The 24,671-nt window shown below is 45.7% G+C and overlaps 3 long non-coding RNA genes across 5 annotated transcripts; 1 reads left to right on the plus strand and 2 right to left on the minus strand.

The window, feature by feature from the left end:
• The first annotated feature begins 159 nt into the window (after positions 1-159).
• On the plus strand, positions 160-8,939 carry LOC139047558 (uncharacterized). Its single transcript, XR_011507214.1, has 2 exons — positions 160-360; positions 2,578-8,939. It is a non-coding gene; the product is annotated as an uncharacterized lncRNA (long non-coding RNA).
• A 1,133-nt stretch (positions 8,940-10,072) lies between these two features.
• On the minus strand, positions 10,073-14,897 carry LOC139047559 (uncharacterized). Its single transcript, XR_011507216.1, has 3 exons — positions 14,467-14,897; positions 14,229-14,397; positions 10,073-10,244 (listed from the first exon to the last, which is right to left on the minus strand). It is a non-coding gene; the product is annotated as an uncharacterized lncRNA (long non-coding RNA).
• A 3,230-nt stretch (positions 14,898-18,127) lies between these two features.
• On the minus strand, positions 18,128-21,303 carry LOC139047561 (uncharacterized). 3 transcript variants are annotated; one of them, XR_011507220.1, is made up of 3 exons: positions 20,840-21,141; positions 19,314-19,779; positions 18,128-19,080 (listed from the first exon to the last, which is right to left on the minus strand). It is a non-coding gene; the product is annotated as an uncharacterized lncRNA (long non-coding RNA). The 3 variants fall into 3 exon arrangements; XR_011507221.1 differs by having other exon boundaries at positions 18,128-19,529; positions 19,632-19,779; positions 20,840-21,128; XR_011507217.1 differs by having other exon boundaries at positions 18,128-19,779; positions 20,840-21,303.
• Between the last annotated feature and the right edge of the window lie 3,368 nt (positions 21,304-24,671).

The following is a 24,671-nucleotide window of genomic DNA, read 5'->3' on the forward strand; positions in this document are numbered from 1 at the left end:
TATTTTCTTTTGCGTGTGTGTATTTGGAGTTGATGCAGTTTTTTATAATTACTTATTTTGGCTACATTGCGCCAATTGCGCTTCCATAGAATAAAGAAACGCGCGCTTGCCGACTCGATCGCAAGGGGACAGCCTCATCAACATCAATATCAGCAGCAATGGCGGATTTGCGCATGCCGTGGCGCTTGCAAAGTTTTCAATAGTTTTCGCCTTTTAAGTGATTCTTTTGCTATTTTAACGTGTGGAGGTTCATTGTACGTCTGTTTTTTTCAAGTTTGGCATGTGTTTTAACACATGTGAAAGTGTAGTCTTTTCTTCTTCAGCGGATATATGTACAAGACCCCGTTCACCGTCTATCAGGTAAGATGTGTACGTATGCTACACGCAAGCGTAGTGCTTCATTAAGCCACAGTGCACTACAAAGTTAAGCATGAACGGTACACAAAATTCACAAGTTCGAAGTATTGCCAAGAACAACCATTGATTGGCGAAGTTCTCACAGGCGTTGCAGAAGTTGTTGGGCGCGGCAGTGCTGAACGTAGCGTTAGCGGCTTAAATCGTGTTTTTTTACTAGTAACAACGTGTCACTATTTCATATTATTAGCGGCGTCTCCAGGACACGAAATCGGTAACGGGGACACCAGAGCTAGAACCCGGACTGGTCCATGGGTTGGGGCTCGCCGAGGCCTGCGCGTGCTAGTAGTATATCTATAATGCCCGTAGGCTGTGTGTAAGTCGTACTTCCCGAATTTACTGACGCATTTTAAGATCAGCTGTCCGCTTTCGCAGACAAAAAAGCAGGAGTCAGGGTGGTCCGTGGGTTGGGGCAACATAACCTGCTTCCAGTTTCGATCCCTCCGCTACCCTTTGGGTACCCTGCCGCCTCCTTGATTATAATCTAATGCTCTCCTGAGGCCTCTGTTTGCCGGTTACATGTGCCCTCCTGGAGCAGTACTTGTAAATGAATCCGATCTATCGTCGCAACGAAAAAAGCGCCCCGCGACTTCTACAACACCAGTCAGAACCTTGCCCATTGGTTTACCTATGTGTGGCCGCAAATACCTGAAACTCAATGCCAGTTCAACATATTTGTTGGCAAGGGTGTCAGGTCGTTGCTTTGTGTGGAATCGGCCTTTTCTCAATTCTTAAGAATTTAACTGGAATGCACCTGACCAGTGCTGCTCTGTGGTGCTTGCCACCAATCCCTTGGACAGGGAAGACATGAGTATCCCTGTGCATACACTTTATACGCAGTGGTGTGACCGCTTCCTTTGGGAAACTACCACGTTAGCGATATTGTGAGCGCAATGTGGCTTTCCTTCATCTTCCTCATCCGTACGTAGTGTGTCGCTTCTTCCTCGCCATAGCTCTAGCTCGGCAAGAATAAAGCGGTTCCTTAGAAGTGGTGAAGGTGCTGGGGTTCTGCATACCAAGGGCATATAAGGTAACAGTGCTTGTGCCTTTAATATGTCGCATTCGATCATTTTGAGACGTGGTGGTGTTCATGCGTTAGCACAATTCCAGGACATCCACAATGTAAGAGGTACATGATTCTCTAATTGTATACTCTCTCCAGGCCTTTCTCACAACCTCAGCACAAGTATTGGGAGCATAAAAAAACTGACAAAGCTGGTGCATGAATGTTGCCCGATCAGAAAGATCTGGCTCTTGGACCAAAGCCAATTTTTTTTTTTACATTGTAGAGGCAGACGGGCATGCTGTAAAGTTTCTAAGAACTGTCCCACCATTGCTGACTCTGTTGTACATTTATCAAACCACTTGATTCTCACCAAGCTCAAGCTATGGTGACAAAGACGCGCCACATGCTTTACAGTCACATATTGCACTCGCAATACATCTGTTATGCCAGTTTGCCGAAATGAGCATGCACAGTAGTGACGAATTCACTATGCGTGCACAGGGATTTGCCTTTCCTGTCCTATGGGCTGTTGGCAAGCATCACAATGCTACACTCGTCAGGCACACCTCAGCTTTCAGTATGTTTACATTCGGTTGCATGAACATGGAGGGAGTGCGTTCGCTGTAATCAGTACCACACATTTTGCTAATGTAGGCTTGAGTGGCTTTCCCATGCCTCCACTAAATAGTCGGAATACTTCCATGTATGATAGAATGATGAGCATTTAACCTCCAGACATGCAGCAGTCTTTACACCACTGCAAGGCAGAAGCAGCCTTCTCACCATGTTCACGCTCAAATAAATCCCATTATTAAGGCATTTTATGGGCCTCCCAAACCGCCTGCACCACCTGAATGATGTCACTTGTTGTTGCACCTGGCTGTTCATTTCATTTGGCATCCTCTGTTCGCACATATTCGTTTCCAATACAAGAAAATTGCAGGGCTGGTTCGCAATCTTTTCTGTTTTCCTTATTTTTTTTATGGCCTTGTAAAACTGAGAAACGATAATGAAAAAAAGAAACAAAGGCTGCCTTCCTGTTCACCAGTCAAAGCATTGTTGCTTAGAAAGAGGCGCAGAAAAAGATGTATATGCATGTCGGACAGCCTGCACAAGGTTTTGTCTTTGTCTCTTCAAACATCGCGTACCTGCGTCAGTGGACTCGCTGTTCTGTAGCATTATCCCTGGCAGCGGAAGCACTGTCCCAGAGCTCTAAAGAGTCATCGGAAGCACAGTGCTAAACCTTCATCCTTGAAATGTGAAGAACGTCACTGGACAGGACGAGAGATGACAAGGTGAGACTGATTGGGGCAATGTTGTGGTGATGGGTGCCACCTGGTTGAGCGCACAGTATGGTCCCCTGTCCTGAGAAAAGCTTTTCTGGGAGCTCTACACAGTGGAAAGGGGACCAGAGAAGTACAAGCGCACCAGGGGAGAAATGAAAGTCTCATTGTGAAGCATGGTACTGTCATTTCTGGTTGCTTCATGATGCAGTAATGATAGTCGCAGCACAATATTTTCAATTTATTCTGGCAACTCGCGATATGCAAGTGAATGCTGCTTACTCTGATCATGTGGCTGCGTTTCAGTGCTTGGATATTTAAGGCCACGTTGCAAAATGCACAAGAGATTTATAATCGACTTCGTGTACTCAGAAAATACAAGAACAGTTCTAATAGGACTGAAAAGACAGAGCATTCATGGCGTCGTTCAAGCTCAGTGTCCTTGAGCGTGCACAAGAACTAGTCTAACTGATGTTATGACTGGCCTGTGTGGTCAACGATTTGTGTCGCGCCACCAAAGCAACAGCGAAAGGCTGGACCCTTTAGATATGCCGAGCCGCCTGCAACCGTTGGAAAACGCCTAGGAGGCCCCAATAGCAATAAGACCTTATCATTTGTGCAGGCATTTTCGCCAGCTTACCCGCGGCTTGCACAACACCCTGATGTCTGCTTAGTCTCCACAGTGTTGTCTCCCTTCAGCAAGTGGGACGATTAAACTTTGTGTGTGCATTCGTTCTTTCTCTGCGTCCTCGGCAGGGAAGATGCCAGCGTTGTGTGCGTGTGCGCATGTCAGTGCCTTTCCTTCTACTGAGCCAGTGGGGGTTAGAAAATTCGTTGAACACTTGCATGTATCGAGCGGCAGCTGCCAGCGTGCAGAGTGTTTTCTCTCTCCTTTTCTTGAGCGAGGGTATTCCAAACACTATAAAGGATGTCTTCGCTAATGGACTTCAGCCTTCAGTTTTTGAGCAAACTAGCATGTCTGTCGCTCACCATCGGGAAACTTGCAGAGTTGACCACTCCGTAACAATGTGAAGTAAACATTCATTGCTACTCGTTGAATTGTTGCCGTATCTCCTGCCTGGCCCCCTCGGCACTCATGAGCCGCTGCAAAATGCAGTCAGCGGCACGATCCGACAACCAATGGTAAGCTCCAGACCACCAAGCCCACGCTACTTCCACAGTCTTGGGTTCCCATCTTTAATACGGAGCAGCAGCAAAAAAAGAATTGACATCTGTGAATAAGGTATGCGGATGTGGGCTGCTTCCCTTGAACATAGGAGGCAAATGCCTTCAGGAAGTTCAGTTGCACTTTGTTATATGAAAAGGCGTCTCACCAAGATTGGAAGTTGCAAACCGACAAGTGCAGTGCATAGATCACACACTAACAATCCTGTCTCCAAATTATCAAAATTATGCACAGTGGGAAAACAGCTGAAATTTTAAACAAAAGCCATCATGGTCTCAACGAAGCCCTGCTTCAGCCAGAGTCAAGGTTACATGCACAAATGTCTCTATGTAAAACGTGCTGCCTGCAATATCACCAACCATGGCACGTGACTTTCGTAAGCCAACCAATGTTAAATGCCATCCCTGGATGTGTGCCCCACAGCAAAAAAGGAAGAGAAGAAAAAAAGGAAAGAAAAGACGGCTCGTCATGCGAGTGTGACGTGAACCCTTGGCTCCGTCATGGGGGAAGATGAAGAAGGAAGATCACTTGGAGGCAAAGGGGTTGAGTGCCGTCACTTTTAGCACTCGCCTCCTGGCAGCGTGAAAATGCAACATTTCAATTTCTTCCATTTCCTTTAATAATGAACTAATTAGAAATATTTGTTTGAGGAAATGCTCCCTTGTCGGCATCTTACAACTTCCAATGTACCTATAACTAAAATTTGCCATGGTGCTTAATGAGAGGGGCTTTTCAGCCCAAATTAGATCCTGCAGACTATAGTACAGTATGGAAAATATGGTACATGGAACTGTAAAATTTAATTTTCCACAGCAATTTCTATCTGTGCAGTTGGAGTTGGCTTTGTCATAGCATAGATATGAGGACCGTGAAACAACCTTTATTCCCTAAAGATCCTGTCCTGTAGTATATTTGAGCATTTACATAAAGGCATGGAGACCCTCAGTGTGTTGCAATCTAAGTGGCAGCATATAGGTGGTGTGTGCTGCCTGTAGAGATGCCACTGTAAGCCATCTATGTATTGGCGGATTTCTGAATTGTGGATGGGAGAAGGCTCATGGCTGTTCTGCCTTTGCACCAAGCACTGCAGAGCACAGTGCTACAATTTTCTGTTTGTGCAGTTCGAAGAAAATTATTCCTGCAGTGGCAGTCACTACACAGAAAATGCACCCTACGAGAGTGGACAGAGTTCCAATGTGACTGTGGTTTGAAATGGTCCAGCCCCTGTGTATACAAGCACCGATTTTCCCAGACAAGTGTGACAGTGCCTGGCTTTGAATGCAGTGTGCTGCTTCATAAATATTGCAGTTGCCCAGCACTAAGCTGCCTGGATTATGTGGTTGCCATAATGACTTCTCTGTACCCGTGGGACAAATATTTGCACTCGAAATAGCGACAGCAGCCATGCATTTCCTGCTGACAGAATTAGGTTCCACAATGTCATCTGATGTATGCACATGCTGTGATGTGGTTGGTGTGGCCATGCTCTTTTTTCCTCCCTTCAAGTATGCTGGTAAACTGCCACTAGTTACAGATGTCTGCAAGGAGCGCACACTGTGTGAGTGCTGCACATGAATTGAAATTACGATCACCACAGTGATGATAAAGGACACATTGAAAGGTAATCTGACAACACTTATCAAGACTGTCTAGTACAAGTTTTCTGTGAGAGATTTCCTCAGGGTTGACAAAAACCATCTTAGGGACCATTTAATGGGGTGTTACCGCCCACATTATGAGATGGAAGAAAAGGAAGCCATTAGGATTTCTCTGGTGGTGCAAGGTGCTCAAATAGATGGCTTTGAATTGCAGTAGACATAAATATTATCATTCTTTCTGTCTGGGCACATAACTTCTTTGCCAACCTCTCTGTCATCTCTGTAGCACATTAATTTAGGATAGTAACTCCACTCTGACGCAGGAGATGAAAGTGCATGCCAGACATGCTGACCACACTGACTTGGAGAGTGCCGCTTTCTTAAATGTGGCAAAAGTCTGTGTTTTGGGCGAAATAAGAGCTCATAGGCAATTTTTATCTGTGATAAACAGAAATATGTGCTGCCAGTGGTCAGACGTCATTGAGGTCGAGCTTCTCAAGCAAGTAGATGCCATCGAGAAGACCAAAGAAGCCAGTGATTAGCCATTATGCGCAGCAGCTTCAGATGGCAAAGTCCAGCTGGGGTTTCTCTGCACAAGGTCACCAAGTGGCATTCCTAAGTAACAGATATTTTTTACCCTAAACTGCTACCCTAGAGTGGCTGGAACATGCACCGTTCGTTCCAAGCATGCAGCTGTTATCAAAGCTTAGTTTAGTCAATTATTGAGGCTTAAGATGGTTTTAATGAATGTACATTAGGAAACAATTGCAAAAGAATGTAAAAAAAATTTGAATTGTGTTGACTCTTTGGTGGCATACTGTTGCTATTCCTGAAGTTACGTCCTCAAATGACTTATGCTCCAGGTATTTGAGTAAAAACTATGGGTGTGGAAATATCAATTTTTTAATTTCAAAGCTAATTCGAATAATGAAACCTAAGTGCAAAGCGAATATTTTTCGAATATGAATACTATTGGTATTGCAAAAATCCATTTGCACCTCTGGTTTTCACCAACCAGAGGTGCAAAATAGTTATACTACATAGACTGCATAGCAAATAATGTACAGGGATATTGTTTCGTGGTTTACAAAATTCTCTAATACAACACTTTTGTTTGACAATGTCATAATTGTAGTTACTTAATGTTTCATGAAGCAAGGACAACAGCTCAACATGTTCGAAGAGCAATGACACCTAGTGCATGTCACCATCGATTCAGACATCAAGAAGAGCTGCTTAAGTGTCTGGTATCAGCAGGTCGCTCTTCGCAAGCCGAGCCAACAGTGGGCACCACGCTTACACCATCGCTCAAACGGATCTTCTTTTTGGACCAAAATGTCATCATGCAAATATCTTTAAACCTGCGATTGTGGTAGTGAAAATTTCTGCCACGAGTGAAAATTTCTGCTGGTTGATAAGCTCATCAGAGTCTTTCCACAGTGCTGATGTGGAAGTGGCCCGTTCAGAAGCTTTTGTTGTTGAATGCATACTTCGGTTCCTTGGTGATGAAATTACCCTTCCTTTCTCTAAATCCAAGGGCGAGATCTCGCATTCTGAATGTTTGCTTGCGCTCTCACTATTCGCCTTCACTGTGCTTTCGTCAGCGGTCGTCTGCTTGGTGAAGCGGGAGCGCCAATTGAACACTGCCTACTCACTGATGTAGGAGGTGAAGCAAACATTCAGAAAGTTAGAAGCTGGCGCAATTTCATCCCAGGTTGTTAATCCAGTTTGACATTGAAGCATCCTGGTAGTATTAAAGTACTTTAGAATGAGGTTCCAGAAGCATTGCCAAGTTTGCCACTTGGTGAAATTTGTAGTTTCGAACAATTTAGGCTCTTGGCGAGATTAGCAGTGAACACAGAGGTTTTCACATGGCGATTGGTGTTGTCCAAATGCATGAAGAGGTCACAGTATAGGTACTTAAGCTAGTGTCGGGTAACCATAAGCACCCGCAGGGGCCCCGTGACAGTGTCTCCTTTAACTTCAGATATGCTTCACTGCATGATGATAAATATGCTTCGCCGCATAACACGACTCTGCTGCAGCAAAGGTGACTTAAACCGACAACAGCCGAGAAGGTGCAAATAGCACTGCACTGCCAGGTTCTTGCTGTTGGCCTTATTTTTCTTCTTTTCACAGTGTCCTTACTGTAAGTGCACTCCAGAGTTACAATGCAGGAATATGCATGTGTGCACAAGCTTTCTTTCAAGAGTAACTCACGATCATAAGTTACGTCATCATGGTTTCGTACTATGTTACGGCATCATAAGCGAGACATAATAAAGGGGGCCTCAAAGGCTGCGGGAGAGACTAATCTTTTGTGCGAGATTGTGCTATCCTTGCTGCACGCAGTGCAATATTATACGACTCTCATGTGTATGGTGGCATTGTCGATTATGAATGTTTCCTTACTGCGTTAAAAAAATGTGTAGTGCATCTTTCAGATAATAATGGCATTATAGCTTCAGAGTTGTTCCAAGTTTTGGGGACTTGTTCACTAAAAGTACATTATTAGAAAAGCTTTAGAATGTCTAGGTCATAATTGCATTTGAAGAACTGTAAGTCTTCCTATACATAGCAATTAGTAGCTTACTGTGCGATGTTGAAGGTGGTTTTTATTCATAGGCCCTACGCAGAGAGCAGCAACACAATGCCTGGCATGTGACCAGGGTTCGTAACAGTGTTTGCATTTCCAGTGCTCGTAACTGATTCAAGTATTAATGCATAAATTTGCTTTATGAATTCTTTGTAGACAGAAGGTGCTTGAATATTGGTTGCATGAAATGCGCCAATACACACTGTATACGTATAGGGTGTCTTTTATTACCATACAGATTTTCTTGTTTTCAAGTTATGAGCGCGGAAAATGTGGCATTCTTGCAGAGGAATTCCTCTAATGCACTCTCATTTCTTACAAATCTTGAAAGTTGCACCTAATTCAAGATATTCATCATTGAATTTCACTGGTAAATCGAGGTAATATTGGAACTGAGTGTGCTGGGAGTGCAGAAAAGAAGGTCCCGCTATCTCATCAGATGGAAACATCTTGGCCAGTCATTGTAGCTGCTGATACGACACACTTTGCCTGGCAAGCATGTGCGTCAGTGTGCCATGTCAGGCTATCATTTAAGCTTTGTCCCACACTTCTTGACAGGGCACTGCCGCCTGATGTGGAGGAGGATGCACCAAGTTTTGATTATAATGAATATCTCAAAATAAGTGCAATTTTCGAGATTTAGAAAAAGAAAGGTTGTGCGTTCACATGCGACTGCCTCCAAATATGCCATTTAGAAGGCTGCCGTCAAGTTACTAATAAAGAAGCGACTGAATTTTTCAAAATTAATTTTCTGAAACTCGCATTATTAGCAGCATAGTGTGTCCACCTCACCTAGAAACTCCTTTGCAAAAATGCCGGGCTCTCCGTGCTCAAAACTTTTTGCTAAATATCTGCATTGTTAAAAAAAAGTAGATATGCACAATTGTTTATGCATGAAAGTCGTACACTATCACTTTTCAAGATTTTTGCCCTTCTATGCAACACCAGAAAAATTGGAAATAGAAGCTTCAGGTGACCTGTCTGATTTGTTGCAAGTTCCATGGCCATATTATTGTTTTAATTTTTCGCTATTACCTTTTACTGTGATGTCGCCACTGCAGCAGCTCGATCTCGATGGCTGTGGCTTTTCATTCCAGGTCACAAAGCTGCACCCAGGTAGAGGCAGATTCCAAAAATGCTTGTGTACTTAAGTATAGCTGCACATTACAGAATCCGAGGCCCTCAACGATCATCCGTAGCTCACGAGTTATATTTTATTGGGATTGAAGAGCAACGTTTGTGCTATATCCCTTTATTTCAGACGAAATAATGTGCATGCAAAATTATATCTTCATTACTTTACACCATAGTACCAATATCTGTCGTGCGTTGATTTTTGATGTCTTTGCATTTGCTATAGCAAGGATTTTTAAACATCAGCCACACAAGAGAAAATAAATGGTCAAAGAACCAAGAAATGGTGTGTAGCAGCTCCCTTCTTTTTTTAATTGGTGGCAAGTTTTGCACTCGTTGTGTACTTCAATAGAAGTGTTACCTTCCTGCTTTGGAACTTTGGTTTTGTTCTGCCAGCTGCTTGACCAAAACAAGCAAAATGTACTTCGGATATTCCACAATTCTGTATGCATTTGGTACAATAAAATTTGTTTCAAGAATGGACAAATGCAGTGATGGTTGTATTGAAAACTGCAACATGCCGATTTTAGTTTCATGCTTCATTAATTTTCTCAGAGCCCCAAAGAAAGCATGCGAGGTTTGAAAATATATCATGCGACGAAGTGCTGGCCTGCCATGATATTAGTGCACTCGGTCTAGAGAACTGATTGATGCTGCACATACATTGAACATGGTGGCCATGACCATCCCTCATGAATTGGCATTCCCTGCCTAAACCACCTCACCAACACAGCCTGTTAACAGCAAGAAAGCTGTCGAGGCTTCCAAGAATTTCTATGCACTATAAGTATCGCCCTACTGAAATTACTCCATTTGTTTGCTGACAATTGTCTTGACAAAAGTGAAAGCCGAATCAGTTGTGTTCGATCAGTTTTATTTACATACAACCTATTATAATGTGGACCTTTCTTCCCCTCTTCAACTGTTCCACAGCTGCTGCTGCCATCTTGCATGCCACATCGAGGAGGGGGCGGGGGCAATGTACATGGCAGGTGCATGGGAGGATTTTCCAAGGAACTCTGGAAAGCTGTAATCAAATTGTGGGCAAAGTTTAAAAAGTCTTAAATACAAAAAGGGTGAAGAGTATTGTAACCTTGTACATGATCACACCACATGTTTCAGCTGCAGCTGTAAGTGCCTTGTCTCAACCAAGCTACAGTTCTTGCAATGTTCCACTTTGTGATACTCAGTATGAACTGATAAGACTAGCTGCTATTCTAGTGGTTGTGCAGGCCACAAGGGAACAGTGCCTGGCCTTTGTGCTCGTATGTGTACATTTCTCTCTTTCGGTCTCGCCCAAGTCACACCAAAATGTTATCCACAAGTGTCGTGCCAAAAAGGCCTGGCAACATCTCGTATTAAGCCGTTTGACCCATTTTATTGCACTGATGCACACGGTGCAACCAAATGTAGGAAATGACATCGCCTAGGTGATTAGTAAATTACCCTTCTAAAATACCACAAGAGCAACTTTGCTGTGGCAAGAGCCTTAGCAAAAACATAAGAGACACAAAAATGAAGGAAAAGCGACACCTTCAAGTTCCCGCACCAACTCACCGTGACAAGCACAGATTTTGACAGTGTCTGCTTAAGCTTAGTTATTTGGAGATACATGCAGTTGAATGCTTTTACGAGCATTGAGATGCCCCACTATGCTAGCTTGCCTTTTATGGCTATAGAAAGTTGTATACTGCCACAAGTCTGCCTATTCCGATTAGAATCTATAGTGAAGCTGCTTTGAGCAACAGGTGGTGTTCTATTTCAGCGCTAATGATACATTGAGAGTAGTGTGCCTGGAAGGAATAGAAAAAAGCATTGCAGAAGCTGCAGTACTTTGTGCTCGCTGAATGATCACACGAGAAGGTAAAGATGCCATCAGAAAGCATCTTTCGTATGGAGTCTCTTTAAAAGAAAAACACTACAACTAGACATGGTGACAGTTGTGGGCAAACTAAAATATAATGATAGTTCAAGGTGTGGTATGGCATGTTTATGCTATTTCTAAAAAAATAAACACGGCAAGTGTGTCCATGCCAACAATTGACACAGGATGTGCAGATGCAAAACTGCAATACAGCACCACGCCGTCAAAACGACAGTATGCAAGTGGTGGTCCAGCATCAAAACTTCAATGTCCCTACACTGCAACACTGGGAGGCCATGCTGCGTGACAGAAGCCTGGGTGGCCAGCAGGCACTGCTCTGTCGGGCACAGGACGTGGCAGCAACTATTTCTCCTAAGGATTCAATGAACGGATTTCTCTACCTCACCCACCATGCGATGCACCATGTGAGGGAATGACAGTGCCACTACTCTCACAGGATATGGATGGTGCACAACACCACCTTGAGCATCGGAACGCACGTCTGCCTGTGAGCTCTGTGTACTACAAACACAAGTGGTGCATGCAAGGTAACATTTAACACATCACTGCCAAATGTCATCAATGAACAGAAGCAGCAAAGAAAGCTGCTTACATAATTTTCACAGTGTGTCGGAACTGCATATTTTTTACATCCTGTCTGCATGCCGCATTGTTCATCACTGCTAAAAAGTGCATAGTTGCATGGTACTTTTTTTCGATTTTGTGCACTTTCTTTTGTCTTGAAAAAATAAAGCAGATGTCTCTCAATGAGCCGTAAGTACTAAAGTTGCTCAAAAGGGTAGTTTACTGAATTGATTGCATTTGAGTACTGCAGGCCTAGTTTCTTTCGGTCTTTCTCTTTTAAAGCCTCGGCACAAGTTAGCTGAAACACCCTGTATACTGGACAGCTTGCCTGGCTGCCCGCACCATCGTAGCACCGGTCGTCCATCCTTATCGCGCACACGCCAGCGTCGTCTGGTGTTCCAATTGGCTGCAGCAAAGCGGACAGCTCTGGCGGGCAGGAAAAAAGTGGTCCGCGAGCGATCGGGCTTGCTGCCTCGTTTAACGCCTGCTTTTATACGCCTGGCCAAGAGCTTTGCCCGGTTTAGCCGCTCCGTCTTCAGTATGAACGTGCCTTTAGAGTAAAAAATCAACAGCTTACGCTTCCACATTTTTTGCTTGGTAGCTACATTCAATTTGCTTGCTCCCCGTCTTTTAGATGTCTAGGCTCCTCACATTTTAACGTGGCTGAATAGTGCACAAATCAGAAACGAGAGTTTCTGTGGCCTAGCCTTCTCACACTTGCAAGGATACCATTCAAAATTGACCTATTTTTCTTATGAGGTGCCCACTGATTATGAGGATGCTGACATCGAAGGATCTCGAGTGGTTCTCTAGCATTTTGGTGACAAACGGAATACAGTAAATGCCGAGCTACAACTGACTTGATATCTGTCAGCACCAATGAACGCAGTAGTTAGTATTCTCACTAAATTCAGAATCCAGCCCAACAGCAGATGGACACCAGTGGTTTGAATCCCCCGTGTTGGCAAATTTAACTGGCGGAAATCAAGCGTTTAAAAGACACGCACTTAGTTCCATCCCTTCAATCTGTGAGCATAATGAAGATCAAAGGTCAGGTTATGTGGCTGCAGCACCTTCTGTTCATGCAGCATACCTTGTGTGCAAGCCACATCTATTTACAACAGAAACAGCGCTTTTCCACCCATGAGCAAATGTTTGGAGTTAAAATATGGTAGAATTTTTTATCCAGCCAATGCGTGCACGCTGAAATCCAAGTGGTACAGCCAATATGTGCCTGTTTAATCACTGCAATGCATTGAGACACTTCCGACAACGCACGGCTGTACCAGAAAAGGTTTTAATTTTTTTCACTAATGCTATGTACTTATGAACTTTTATGAATGTACCTGCAGCTTTCGCAGGCTTTCGAGTAGCTCGAGCGTAAAGTGGCCTGTGTGTTATTGCTATTCAGCCGGAGTGCAATAGGAGCCAGTCAAATGAGTAAAACATGAAGTCAATGTGCACACAAAGACTACATGTACCCTTGCATGACTTCGTGCTACAGGTAGCTAACAGCTTCCAATTCACAGTTCTTGTAATATGCTTGTGGCAGCCATCTACAGTGATCTATTTGATTTAACGGGGATGTGTATGATGGCTGAAAAAGAGAAAATATGCTAGGAAATATATTAACACCGATGGATGCAATATATCCTTTCCGGTAGAGTTTTGCACAGAAAAGTTAGCAGATTCCATGCATATGTGAAAATCGGTTATAAGTGAAGCCTTTGTAATGTTCAGTAAAATGCAACCACTCGTTCACTTCTATAACTCTGCACACAATGCATGACCTGGTCTCGTTTAGTTCATTTTTGTCCATACTCGGTTGCTTTCGATGCTGACTTTCCAACTTCTCTGTGGCTGACTTCTTAAATTTCCTGTTGTATACTTAATTTCTTGCCTCTTGTTCTACGTGTCTACCCAGTGGTACATGTTGAGCTGCACTTAACAGGTAATCCAAGTTGCCATTTGGACACATGCCAAGCAGCACATATCCAGTGCCATCTAATAATTTGATAACCTGTTTTGGTAGCTGTGGGCACGAGAAATTTAGACACCTAACCGCACCAAAATTCAGCTATTATGAAAACGCGGAATTTCGATCAAAAGAGTCCATTTGCCGCTGTGGTGGTTTGAAGGACGGCGACAGAATAAACCAAACATTGTAGAAAGGGAAGTAAACAATCTGCGCAACCGCTCTATTGCGTGTTTGACAAAGAAATTGACGAAAAAATGTGCTTAACGTGATTCAGAAACATGTCTACACAGGAACGTTCAATGGTAGAAATTACACTTCACCGCTACAGAGTAGCGAAGTTGCCCTGAATAGTGGGACCAATATTTTCCGACCGCCCAACAAAGGGTGAAGTGCGCACAGTATGTACGGCAACACTTGCTTTGTTCACCGCAGTAATGCCACCCTGTAATGGAGACAACTACGACAAACGGTCCGCATTTCTTCAGCAGCGAGGAAAAGTGACATTTTTTTACCGAGTCAGAAATAAGCCAAGCGTGTTCCTGACGGTATGTAACGGCATGCCGCTGGAAAAAAGGGGTCCATACCTCGGGGTTCAAATTCCGCAGACACTGCATGCGCTTCAGCGTAGCCGTCAATTTGCGGTTGAGCAAGCGACGTTTTTGCGTTTTCTGTTCCGCATCAGCATCTTCTAGCCAGCGAGAGAGCACCTTGAAAACCAGCACGACGGGCGCCGTCTCGCTGAACAATCAAGGCCTAAAATTTAAAAGAAAACACAACTATTAGCGCTTACTGTTTCAAATTCTGTGATTTCAGTAGACTTACCTTGATGTTGTTGCATATTTCTTGTAGATCCATGTTGCTTTCACGGTCATTTCCGCCAACATAAAGAACGGCGAAATCGACACGCTCGAAGCGCATCCTGGAGACAGCCCACGCCAGCCACACTGAATTGTAGCCAGCAAAACTGAATGTGCAGTCTTTAATAGACTCAATTAGGCGCAGGCGCGACCTATTAAAGAATTTAACCTGACTCGCCGACAATGACGCCGCGCAAGGACGGCATGAGTGAACACGATCCAGCGAGGCGTAACAAGACCACGCGAACGAACCTACGTGAGCCGGCAGAAACCACAGGGATTTAGCAGCAGCACCTAGCAGCGTCTTTCCCTAGGCTTACAAGTACCTATCTGGGGGCAGGGAGTACGGCACTGGCCCACGTCACATCCGGTTTGCCTCTAAACCGGGTACAGCCGGCCTGCGGGGATACGCTTCTCTTGCGAGCCGTCCTGTCCAACGTTACTAGACTAGCTGCAGTTTTAAAACTCGGCGCCGTTGCGCGGAACCGCCACCCGCCCGCGTCTTCGTGGCGCTGCAGTCGCGCCCGGCTTCACTTACTCACTAGCCGGTTACGCGGGCGGGCCGGACTAAGCACGCGGTGCAGCGTTGGTGTATTCTGTGGTTCGTTTTTGACAGCGAATTTCAGCAAGCATGTCATCCGTGGAACTGTAGCTTTCGCCGAGTTTCGTAAGAATATCAGCAGACGATGCCGACGTGCTGCGTACCTGGCTGCATAGGCCGCTATCGGAACGATGTCAACAGTTCGGCGCACTGATTTTTCTGTGCTCCCAGCAATGCGATGTTTCGCTCGGCGTGAAAGATTCCTTGTGCCGACCGGAAACTCTCTGCGAAATCAACGGCACGCGCTCGTGCCACTGCTCCCGCGTTCGTCGTCGTCTTCCACAGCTGGCTGCGTGGCCGTTCATCTTTCCAGCGCAGAATTTAACTTCACTTTCGTCGTCGTAATGGGGACACCGTATTTACGGGGGTATGAGCCATTGCTTAAGGGAGTATGAGCCACTCATGGTCTTACGTAACGGAAATATTTAATTTAAAAAAAAATTTAATTTCGAAGAATCACAAGCGGCAAATTGCAGGCGAAGGCTGCTAACCACGCCGCCTAGCAAACTCGAGACATCGAACGCAAGCGACAACTGCGGACTGCGGGCATACCATCAGTGACGTCGTTCTCTCCATCGCAGCCGATTGTGTGTGTAACCTCATAACTGAGAAATAATTTAATGAACCCTCGGGATTAACCCAGTGATAAACACAGGGGCCGCACGTTTCAGCTTCGCTGATTAGGCATCTTCACGGAATGAAAAATCCGACTTCTCTCTCTTTTTTTTTTTTTGTGGCTTGTGTGCACAAAGACCGACTTCATCTTTCCTTTTGTAGCGCTTCTTTGGCGTGGTGAGAAGCTTCGGTGGGGATGAAGATCTTCCTACAATCACGCACTTTGACCAGATATTCAGGCTCGTGAGCCTAAACTGCACGAAACGTTAAGACGACAGGAAGAAACACACGACATTTAGAAACGCAGCTTCTGCGCTTCGCTGTATGCGTTTCTTCCTTTCGTGCAGTTTACCCTTCTTGCAGTATTAACGAACTGGCGCGATAAATCTTATAGCTGTAGGTGGGTAACGCTTTCTCGTGGTATCACTAATTCGGACAAGGGAGAACGCCAGCGTTTGCGCGCCAGTTTGCGCGCAAACTGCGCGCAAACACGCGCAAGCTCAAGGCTGTGACGAGGCGTCTGCAGTGGAGCCCGATGGAACAGCGTTGCCCTCTGGCGGCTGTCACAGAAGTGGCGACAGCGGCTGTGAGCGCGCGGGCGGGGAGTTTTACAACTGAAGCTAGTCTAGTAACGTTGGTCCTGTCATAGTAATGCTTAGCATTGCTTTGTGCCTTACGCATTTCCTGCTCAGCGATCATTGTGGCAGGGCTTACGTTCAATAACTTTCTGCATTCTGCCTCGCGAGACATTTCAGGCTCCGCTGCTTTCCTGACCTTTTCATTAGCTGGCGTACTTTCCGCATCGCAACTCAAATCAACATTAGGGGGCGCTGCGAAGCCTGGCCCTGTCTGGCTACACTGTGCAGTATGGCGGCTTTACGGAGGTCCTCGCGTACGCTGTCCTTGGTGAAAACTTTAAGTTTGTTGCACTGCGATGTTAATTCGCGCTGTTTTGTGGGGGGAGAACGGGTAGTGGACGCCGAGCACCTCATTTTAGTCGGTACCAGTGGTACAAAGAGTAATTAAGTAGAAGTGGTCGCGCGTGTGTGCAAACCTCCGGCGTGACAGCGGACCCGCACGAGATTGTGGTGAGAATCGCCGACGCATTCCGGGACCCATCGATCGTGAAGGCAGAGTGTTCGTGCACTGCTGGATTGTCGCAAAAGTGCAAGCACATCTCGGCTGTTTCTCCTGGCACCTTATCCTGGAACATTTGGTGTAGTTCTCAGTCCCTTTAATGTTTCATCTCTACATTGCGTTTCAATGCTGTTCATATTGCAAAGATCGTAGTAAAGTGAAATGTTCATGTGCGTGCACCGTTGTAAGCAGAAGAGATCCTATTATGTGCTGAACTGCAACTTAGCTTCACCTTGTGCTGTGGCGCTTGGGATTACCTATCACAATACATATCCTACTTTTTTTCTCTTTTTTTTTTTGCCGACATGACTGTTCGTTTCCTATGGCTCATACGTTATTGTTTCACAATTTGTGCTCGAGCAACTGCGTGATATCAGTGGCGACTCAGGCAGAACTCATGAAACCAACTTTTGTTGTCTTTGTTAGTGCCCTTCTTAAAGGGGCCCTGAAACTGGCATGCCGCATAATATAGATACCACGACCACCACAAGCTCTGTTCGCAGGACGTTCAGACAGCCGTGTGTATTTATTGGTCTCTGTAAGTGATGTAGCTCCAGGCGTCCATCTCGCGTTTAGAGAGTGCCACACATGCCTGAACCACAAGTAGCAATGTGTAAAAAAAAAACTTGACCAGGACCTTGCTACCTTGCCATGCACCATGTAGCTTCCAGCACACTAGCTGAGGCGAAAGGAGAAAGCAATGCATCAGTGCAATAACTACTAATTCCGCTTACAGTTCAATGATTCGAAAAATTTTTGCAGCAGGCGGTGTCCTTTTGTAGTGAGGTAACTATGATCAGTCGGAAGTGTTTCAGTGCCCCTTTAAGTGTTTGTTAAGTGCTTTAAGTGCATGTTAAACTTTTATGTCACTTACTTTCCATTTATTGATATGTTGATAGTAAGGACAGCTCTATATGCTCTCTGGAGGTCAATAATTATCATTGACTGATGTTAAGTCTGCACAAGTTTCTCCCCATGTTGTATTAGTGGTTTAGTTATGCTTCCCAGGACAGCCATTTGCACTGTATTCAACAAACTGGGAAGAAGCATAAATTATGGTACATATACCAGCTGGGGTCATTTGAATCGAACCATTCTTTCAGAGTACTCAACTCTGGTGGCCAAACTTTTTAAATACTCATCGTATGCAGGTTTGACACTGTTCCATGTTACTTCTCATGTTCTGTTTGGCCCGATATACCCTCATATGCTAAAAAGTGCAACAAAAATGGGTTTGAGTAAAACGTATGAGGCAAGTACAGTGAACAAAATATTGAGTGCATGTGGTTTATTTTGTGAAAAAATACAAGTAAGGAAAGGGACAACAAACAGCCATTGAAGAATAACCACAACTCTATGCACACAGATCATAAGTGAAATGCAAATATCTCGGAATACCATAAGATGAAAACTTGCATCAGAATGCGTAGTGTAAATCAGCACTTCAATGAAGAATACAAGTTGCAAAAGAATGTGCATTGCTAATTTACAAAAAGTGTGTTGAAGTTGAAGTCTGCAGGTTTGGCCAATGCAAACAAGTGCAGCATGTAGATCACATGGCAACGACCGTGTCTGAAAAGTATGAAGTGGCTGAGTGGCATAAAAAATGCTGGATTTCCAAACAGAATACCGCACTTACTCTCAAGGCCGCCACGCTTTGATGGAGCCAAGGTCACACGCAGAAATGCCTCTATGCAATACAAGCTACTTGCAATATCGCCAGCCATGGCACGACTTCAGGTGAATCACCTAATGCCGAATATGCAAACGTGCCACTGGAATTCATCTTTTGGTGGCACAGCCACAGTTACTTTTAAAATTTCACACATCAACTGAACAGTCTCTGCAATTATGTTGCTACATGTAGTTAGAGAACAGTTAAAAAGGTGACTCAAGAATGCAGTGGAAATATGCTTCAATTTCACCAATGTCAATGCAATTGCTTTTACACATAACTGGTGCCGTCTTGAAAGTGGATGAATTTTTGTGTAGCACGTCACACGAGCATTCAGAACATCGAATGATGGCAGGCCTGTGAATGTATTTACGTTGCTACTATTTATCGTGTTCACAAACTTCTGTGGAAAAGTACCCGATGTCACTTGGGCAGCCTTGCTTTCTGTAAGCCTTGTCCGTGAAGCCATTTCTAGTAGGAAATTTGCCACGTCTTTTTCTTCTCGAGTACTCTGCCAATAATGTCCGGAGGCCAGGTTGGCAAGCACATTCCTGTCACAAAACAAAAGCAAGAGTTGTAATGTCTGACATATCTGACGCGAAATGCAGCTTCTTTTTGTCATTCCAATAATGCACGTCAATGTATTAAATTCAATGTTGGAAGTAGGAAAGCCAGGCTTTTTGCATCAGTTAATTTGCACCCATCACACGCCACAATCCTTTCACGAAGTTAATCCAGAAAACATGCTGCATACCACAACACATACATATACAAAAAAAATTACCATATTTCCTTTGTCACTTATTCGGTCCATGCTGTTGCGGTCAGGGGATGGGAGATCGTCCTGCAATGTCAGAGTTTAATCCCAAGGAATTAGTGGTGAAGCAATGTGTGCACAAGTTGCAGGCAGCCAATTTACCATGGTGGTCGTGCTGACAGGTGCATGGGGCAACACCTTTGCTTCTAATGGGGAGGCAACAGTTTCTTTGCTTGATTCATTCTGTAATGCATTAAAAGGTGTTGACATCTATTGCATGCTTGTAGACATGGTGTATGTACCATAAGCATATAAGTGCTGCACCATGTAGTCAAATTAACTTACTCTGGCTGACCGATACACACGTCGGCGAAGTCTTGCCAGTGAAAGCTCTTTCATATGAGCATCCTTGTTCTCATCATAACATGACGTCCTTGGCAGGTTTTCAGTTGGTACTGCATTTTTTTCAGCCGCTGTCTTTGACATGCTACATCTGAAAAAATAAATGAATTGTTTATGCTTTATTGTGCCTCAATATGGGCTGCACCCAGAATTTTTTTCTTTTTACCTCAGAAACAAGGCCACAATATTTATAAAAAAACATTTGCAAGGAAATGAAGAACGGTTTGAGTGTGCAAGGCTATGCAACGTTGTACACCGAATGTAGCATCTGCAAAACGTAGTTGAAAGCTGCTCATAACGCAAAGTACACAGGTGCAAACACCACCACATGACCGGAGTAGTTTTGCCACTGACTTGGGGATGATTTAATAACACAGATAAAGCTAGCTTAGGTACTAATACTGCACATACATATGCGACACGTCAGTAGACGGCGGACGCCGTAAATTTTCCTCGAAACTAGCAAACGCGTGTAAAATTGACATGTGGCTGTCGCGTAAGTGGCAAACTTCTGCAATGAACGTGATAGGCTCGCCGTCGGTGCGAAATACCAGTGTCATATGGCCACTCTTGAGCACGTCGGAGATTCTCAAGTGCAAGTGGCAAATTCGTAATCAGTCGCGCTGGGAAGTGCCCGCGTGCAGTGCGCCTGTGCTGCAAGTTCATCCGCACCACGCATGATATTTATTCCGCTTTAGCATGCCACATACGTGGCACGTTTACACTCAACACTTCCCGAACTTGCTAGTACATCATTCGTACACATTTGAATCTCCGACGCCCGTATAAGCTGCGCGAGACGTGCTGGGCATCAAAAGCCTCCCGAGTTACAGCCGGGTGTAGCCAACGAGCGCAGAGGTGACGTTGCTCGCAAAAACCGCTGTGAAGCGTCGAACATGAGCTCTAATTACAGCCAATGTGGTTAACGAGTGCAGAAGAGACGTTCCTCGGAGAAACCCTTGTGACAGGTCTCGAACTTGTGCTCGAATTTCGCGTTGCGGCTAACATATGCAGCAAATAATGCATAGCCCAATCGCCAGTGCCCGCAATGCGAAACGTGTTTACATAAGGTGACACAGCGACATGTATAATGGCCACGCACAATGGTCATGCATTAGGGTCGAGTTCACAAGTTCACAATAGTGTCTCACCTGGTAAGGAGAAATTATCCCGTGCAAAATGCCGTGAGCAAACAGTCACTGTAAGCGTCACAGCCTTGCCGATGCGGAGGTTAGCGATCCACCTGGTTCTGCGGCTTCAGCCTTTCCACTCGGAGGGAAGTGCGTGAACGGAAATATCGCTGTCCTTCCATCTCGCTGGCACGCACCGAGGAACACAGCAGAACTGCTTGGCCGTTCGCTTTTTCTTTGCTAGCAGCTTCGTTCTTCCGTCCGCGACAGCAGCCTCTACGGCACACACGGCGACTGGACCTCCGTATTTCGTTTCTCCCTACTGCCGCTAGGTGTCGCATGAATTGCTGGAGTTGCCTGTTCGGTACTGGTTGACGAATCAGCTGTCAAACCTGTTTCCTCCACCACTGGACACTCATACACTGCCTTGTCCGCGAGTCCCTTGCCTTGGAACGAGTTAGGGCTTGCACTGTTCCCTCACTAAACCCGATTCCCTTACGTCGTAGCAAATCCTCTGATTTGTTCGAAAACAAATACGATACTGCGGCGGGAGATGTGCCGAGACGGCGGCTTCAGTGTCCAGTACTCCAAAAGGGCCTTCGATACGAATCTTGGGCACAGGGAGACAAACACTGGAGGCCTCTACGGATTGCCTTATCGCAGCACATTCTCCTGTGAATTGGCCTTCCTCTACGTACGACGAATGCGCCACGTCCATTGTGGCTGCCGAGTCGTGAAGCACTGTACACGGTTTGCCGTTTACCACGAGGTCTCGAATGTACAGTTCTAGCAAGTTCAGATTTTCTGCGTTATGCTTAGTGACATCAATACTAGTTTGGGATTTCTGCATCTCACTGAGATATGCCCCGTTTGCTGGCAGTTGTAGCAAACTACTGGTTTCTTGGCCTCGAAAGTTTTTTCCTTCTGCCTTTCTGCACTCCGTTCGGGTGATTCCTTTTTTCCCTCGCTTTCCTCTTCACTAGTTTTCACCGAATCTGACCTTTCCATTGTTTTATACTGACTCGACTTTGACCATCGATTTGGCTTGTCGGGTCTGAATTTAGTCATCTCCTTCTTAGGAGCTTCGTTGCCTTCGTCCGCACGGCGAGTTTTGTACTCCTCAGCGAGATTGGCCGCTCTCAGCATAGTGTCTACGCCTTGCCTATCCTGAACCCGATGCTTGATGTTTACTGGCAGCCGGCGGTAGAACTGTTCTAAAGCAACGCACTGCATTGTCTTTTCGGCGTCGCCGAGTGCGCCCTCTTCTCTGAACCATTCCTTCAGGTTTACCTCCAAGGTGTATGCAAAATCTGAGTATGAGTCACTTTTGTTTTTCTTGACTTCCCTGAATTACCGCCTGAATGCTTCTGCTGATAATCTGTACTTTTTAAGCAGATTCGCTTTGACTTCACCGAAGTCCTTTGCTTCTTCTTTCCCCATGCGGGCAATGATAGCAGCTACCTCACGTGGCAGTAACGTAAGCAAGCGTTGCGGCCACGTGTTTCTCACGAATTTTGCCTTCTCACATGTGCGCTCAAACTGTACCAGAAAAAGACCTATGTCCCCTCCTACTGCGTAGGGTGCCATCAAGTCTGGCATTCTGCGCTCGCTTTCACGTGCCTCTGGGCTAGGTCTTTCAGAATTTTGAGGTTTTAAGAGCTCAATCTCTAGGCGCTTCATTTCGAGGTCGCGCTCTTTAGCCTCACGTGCTGCCCGCTTGCGCTCTGCCTTTTCCTCTAGGCGCTTAGGCTCTTCTTTTCCCTCTTTCTCTGAGCGCTTACGCTCTTCCTCTAGGCGCTTTCGCTCCTCATCTTTCTCTGCGATGCTCTCTAGGCATTCCTTCGGTTCATCGTCGTCTGCCCCGATCGCCTCTATGATATCCGGCTTTCTCTTTGATTCGGCAATTTGGAGGCCCAACTCTTTGGCCAAGCTCAACAATTCCGACTTCTTTAGTGCCTTCAATTTCATGGCTGCCCTTAGTGCTGCTAAATCTTCACTCTATACAACCTTGACGTACTCAAACTTCCGTCAACGGTTAAAGAAAAATCATTGCAATGTACTTTCCGAAAAATACGTAAAAGCCAAGTGATATCTCAGTGAAGGAAAGCCGTGCGCTCACCATATGCACATGAATCCAGACACCTTCCTTCCGAACGTTGTCACCAGGACGAAGAGGCTACGATCTCGTAGTTGTCGTCCAAGTTGGGGTCTCCTGGGTTCCGTATCCCAATCGCTGCCAGCCAGTTTGTTGCATACTGCAGGGTAGCGTATCGTACTGCTCCCGAGTTGTAGCGACGCCTGCCTATCGAAGCTCGGCCAACGTTACTTATTGGGTAGCGTGGCGTTGTCGGCGGGGTGCAGGCATCCGCTAGACCATGGCGACCAAGCAAGGGCGAGACGATTTCTAGTGCGAAACTTGCACGGTTTTTTCAAAGGTAGATGAAAGAAAATGAGAAGAGCATGAAGTGAGTAAAAGTACATTTCGGAGCCCTTTAAGTAGGCTCTCTACAATCGTGGGCGGGATCTTGCTTCCGTCGACGTCACGTGACCGGCACAGAAAGGGGGCCCCGCCTCCTCTGGCTATACCGAGCATGCTGCAGAGAGGAGGTCGTCACGCCTCCTGGAATTGTAGACGCCTGTCCGTCTCTTCTGCGCGTTGCGGGTTCGTGGAAGTTCTCCTCTAGGTCCGATTCTAGGAAAGGGCCTCTCTAAACTCGCACACCCACACACACATAAGAGGCCTGTACGCTGCGGGGCTTCCGGCAGACAGGCAGACATTCGAAACGGTCATGGCGAATTAGGAAGTCAGGCTTCATTTCGACGAGGCCTGGTAGAAGAAGGTCGGTTGAAATTCTTCTCTGCACGTGGTGCTAGACGCCAACCCTAACAATGCCCAGTGTCTCGAGGATGTGTCGTCCGGTTCTGGTCTTTGCCAAACGCTCGTACTGCGCGACGTTGTGCGCTTAGATTATCTCATCTAAGGTATCGTGCAAACACAATTCGATAAATTTATCTGTGATATGATCGGCAATCCGATGGCATGTTTGTGGCCTTGTGGCCACAAACATGGCCTTGCGGATGAGGCGGTCTATCAATTGGTTCGTTCGGTCACCTGCCACTTGAGGTAGGAGGGGACGTACTTTATGTGGCTGGTTACGAACGCCTGTACCAGGCGGATCGTATTGCTTTCCCTCATTTCACTATGTCTATTTGTGATGCGTTTCAGCAACTGGATCGTTTCATCGACCGCACGCTCTAGTCTGCGTATGGTTTCGCCGTTGGCCGACAGGTGCAAGCCCAGTACCCTAAAGTTGTGAACATGCGGGATGACGGTGCCGTCCGATGTGACTACTCTAATTTCTCTGTCTGCGCACTCGGCTGCGGAATCGGCGTACCGATTTGGCCGCGGAGCATTCGAGGCCCGTGTCGCGTAGATACTCCTGCACCGCGTCGACAGCCGCCTGCAACGTTTGCTCTACGTGGCCGTCATTTACCTCGGCAACCCAGAGCCACGACCTACTGTATAAGGTGCCCAGAGCGTACGTGATGCCATCAGTGTACAAGCTTTGGTGCAGGCCTTCTATCTCAGACTCGAGAAAAATTTCTTTCGTTTACACCCCTAGAAAAAAGCCGAAGGACGCAGCTACTTTCTTTTTTTTAGTTTTTTTTTTAATTAAACAAAATTCTCACGTACGGTTTACGTCTGGCGATATGATTATGAGGCACCCTGTACAGTTCTCACCACCTGGGGTTCCTTAACGTGCACCTAAACAGAAGTACACGAGTGTTCTTTCCATTTCGTTCCCATCGAATTCCACGACGTGGTTTGAACCCGTGAGCTCGAGTTTAGCAG

The sequence above is a fragment of the Dermacentor albipictus genome, chromosome 1 (assembly GCF_038994185.2).
Source record: "Dermacentor albipictus isolate Rhodes 1998 colony chromosome 1, USDA_Dalb.pri_finalv2, whole genome shotgun sequence".
Taxonomy (NCBI): Eukaryota; Metazoa; Arthropoda; class Arachnida; order Ixodida; family Ixodidae; genus Dermacentor; species Dermacentor albipictus.